Source organism: Arachis ipaensis, chromosome B02, assembly GCF_000816755.2.
Source record: "Arachis ipaensis cultivar K30076 chromosome B02, Araip1.1, whole genome shotgun sequence".
Lineage (NCBI taxonomy): Eukaryota > Viridiplantae > Streptophyta > Magnoliopsida > Fabales > Fabaceae > Arachis > Arachis ipaensis.
In genome coordinates, this window is record NC_029786.2 from 84,469,228 (window position 1) to 84,473,423 (window position 4,196).

Consider the following 4,196-nt stretch of genomic DNA (forward strand, 5'->3'; position numbering starts at 1 on the left):
GGACATACTGATATGTGATGATATTTAGGTGTGTCCAGGAGTGTCCGGAGAAGAATTTTTTATTTTTTTATTAAGATACATTTGGACACAGCAGACACGCGTGTCGAACGAGTGTCGGTGAGTGTTGTGTCCAAAATGTGTCTGACACGCGGACACGACAACTTAACGAAGTGTCCGTATTTTATAGCTTCAAACAATGTTCGCATGTAATTCGAATCTATGTGTTTCGATTTATTATTATATTGTATAATTCGAATTAATTTAATTCAATTTACATAAAAGTATGATTTAGGACATTCATGTAACGTTATTTAATTTAGATGATTTATGTAATATTGGTATTGATTTGGTTTATATAAATGTTTTACCCTTATTTTAATGAAAGCCAAATATAACTTTTTTTTATTTTTAAGTTTTATGGTTTATTGAAATTGACTTTTTATTTTGTTTAATCCTGGTTTCTGTTTTATGTTACTAACAAACTAAAGGAACTTTCATTAATTTGTATCCAATACATAACACAATAATGATTTTTGCTGTGAAAATGTGTTTTTGTACGTGCTTATTAGATTTGGTTGATTAAAATTGAAGAATATTTTTCCTAAAGGTTATGCTCAGATATTTTATAGTGATATACCTTTTCTTTTACCACTCATCATTTTTTTAAATGATAATGTCATTCTTAATTTTTATAATATTGCTCTTCACATAATTTTTTTATTGTATTTCATATAATTTGTTGAATAAAAGAGTAACATTATTAAACTAACAATTTTCTNTAATATGGTCACAAGTTAAAAAATTGCCCTAGCAAACTGCAAGCCATGAAAATTTGTTGGCTATGAGTCTGTTATTTGCACTTTAGGGACTAGGCTAATTGAAGACGAAATACTCAATGTTTAGAATTTAGTTTCTCAATATCAATCAAACCTTTACACAAAATAGAAATGTTAATCATAATTTTTGGTATAAAGTAGAATATTAAATCAACCACCTTCAAAAGTTCATGAAAATGTTTAAAATTTAAAATTTTGTTAGTTTATTTTGTTTATATATATATATATATATATATATATATATATTGTTAGCTATTTTTTTCTATTTTTAATTGAATAAAAAATACACAAATTTTCTTTACGTACTCTTTTAATTTTATTATATACTCTCTCAATTTTATTATGGTATCAAACTTCCTAATAACTCTGAAAGGCTGAAAAATTGTTGAAAAAGGTCTTAACTGGGTTGTGGGTACCGGAGAGAATATCCGAATCTTTGAGGATCCTTGACTGTCTCTTCCGTATCCTTTAATGATTTCTGACATGCCAAGCAGACAGACTATTTCTGAGTTGGTTCCAAGAGTTAAAGACTTAATTACTGAAAACAGGAATTGGAATCAGAATTTTATTCAAGAATTATTTCCCCAAGATGTTGCAGACAAGATTTTGTCAATTAAAATTCAGCAGAATAGGGACAAATTGTAAGACTCGGTTAATTAAAGGCTAATTAACCCATAAATGAGAATTTATTCTAGAAAGCCAAAAATATTATTTTTATGGCTTAATATGATAGAGGAGATTGGGACGAGAATTTCGGTACCAATTTTATAGAAAACGGACCAAGATTGGACCGAACGGGCCAAACCGGTCCAACCGGACCCAAAATGGGCCCTTGGCCCAACTAAACTAAACGAAAACCCTAGTTTTCAGCACTCTCTCTCCTCACAACACTCTAATTCACGCTGAAATTGATATGGAGGGGGGAAGAACACTCTCTCAAGTTCTCTCCCTTGGTTGATCTTCAAACTACCATAACTTTTGATCTAGAGCTCCGATCGCCGCACCATTTACGGCCACGCGTTCACCGTGGAGAGCTCTACAAAACTCATACAATCAATCTTGAGGTAAGTCACATTTTGCTCTTTGAAATTTCAGCCCTTGTTTTCGAGTTTCATGGGTAAAATGTTGAGATTTTGGGTTCTTTGATGTTATAGGACCCAACTCTCTTGAAGGAGAAGGTTAATCTTGTCTCCTTGGACCTTGGGTGTGGTAAGATTCTCAACCCTAGTGTAATTTGTTGTTCTATGATGTTTTGGTATTGAGATATTGTGTATGGATATGATGATTGTGGCTTAGGTTGTGTATATGTGAATATTGGAGCTTGATTGGTGATTTTGGAAAGCTTGGAAAAGGGTTTTGTGTGATAAAATCTGTTCTTAGAGGTGTTGATACCTTGAGAGCTTGTGGACAAGTGGTTTGGAAGTGCTCCGGTTGAGCGTGGAAAATCGGCTAAGGTATGGTTTCGGTTTCCCGTATCTAATATGTAATGTGGTAGGAAATACTTAGGCTAGAGGCCCTAAGATAGGCATTGAATTGTTGATGTTATTGAATGGTTGAGATATATGATGTGATCATATATGTGATTATGAATATTGATGTCTTGATTGTGTGATATATGAAAAATACATGTTGTGATATATGCTTGATGGATGATTGAGGTTGAATTGATGGGTGATACCATGTTGATGGTGAGTATGATATTGATTATGTATAATGATGGTTGATTGGAAATGGTATTATTGGAAATTGGGATGAGGGAGGATGTATGACATGATATTGTGTTGTCCTTTAGCCATTTGATTGAGAAGTGTTAAAAGCGTTGGATGGTGATTGTGGAAAATTTGGTAAAATGTCAATGTGTGAGTTGAGGATGGTTTGATATTGATTTTGGTATATTTTGATTGATTTCAAAGAAAAGGGATGAAATTGACATGTTTTGATTGATTTTGAAAAGAGTTGAAAGTGGCTTGTTTTGAAAATGGCACTTTATGGTTTTGTATGAAAATATGGTTTTTAGGCATACTTTGACGGGACATAACCTGAACTACGGATCTCTAATTTGTGCTAAATCTATTTAGAAATGAAATTGGATCCGGGATGTCCATGCCGTTCGAAGAACGAGTGAAAAACGATTTAAAATGAGAAAGTTATGTCCGTCAGAAGATTGGGGGTTGAATCTGTGAATTCTGCAGCTTTTAACTTAGAAAATTTTTAGCAGAATGACCCCCGCGCGTAGGCGCACTTGGCGCGTACGCGCCGTTCTTTGAGAAAGCACCATCCACGCGTGCGCGTGGTGTGCGCGAGCGCGTCGATGCGCTGCACCAAATGCCCAGCCATTTTCCAGAGAGTTGTGCCAGAGTTGTGCCAGTTTTGTGCCTGGGGCGCAAGAGCACCCACGCGTACGCGTGGTTGACGCTCGCACGTCGTTTGGCTATTTTCAACCCGTGCATCCGCGCGTATGACGCTTGCGCGTCGATGAGATTTTGTGGCCATCCACGCGTGCGCGTGAAGTGCGCGTACGCATGGCCCTGTTTTCATCCCAAAGTTGATTTTTGAGTTTTAAAAGCCAAATTTCATACTTCTAAGCCTCCGATCTCACCACTTATGTTTTGAATCATTATAATATGCCTAACATGAGAAAAAGGGCTAGTGAATGTGGTAACTTACGAGTGAAGCAAGGGGAAAAATGAATGATCATTGAGGATCAAAGATGATTATGTGAGATGCGGAGGATGGCGGTGGAAGTGCTTGTTGTGCCATGGGCCGAAGGACCGTAATTGTTAATGAATTGGCTGGTTATGGATTTAACCGTGAGCCAGATGGCTAGATTATTGCCGTGTTACGGCGGAGCCATAATTATGGCTAAGTATCAATGCATATATGCTGTTGAATAAATTGTGAATGTTTGCACTTCCACCATCGGAGATGAGGGTTTCCCTGGGAGGAAGCAGTGGCTAGCCACCACGTGCTCCAGGTTGAGACTCGAAGCTCTTTTTGACCCTATGTCGTAAGTGTGGCCGGGCACTGTGAAAGGCCCGGATGAGCTCGCCCCCGTAAATATTCACCAGTGAGGGTGATGGATATGGATCATGATTATGATCAAGTTTATGATGAGTATAACTCGAGTTGGGGATGCGCGACAGAGGGACAGTCCAATGGTTAGCTACCAGGACTTGTCGGGTTGGCTCTATAACCGACAGATGATATCATCAGCCACTAAGGACAGGCATGCATCATAAGCATACTACATGAATTATTTGAGATTGCCTATTTGACTGCATATTACTTGCTAATTGTCTAAATGCCTGATTCATTCCTATTTGTAAATCTCTTGTCTGATATAACTATGTTTGCTATATT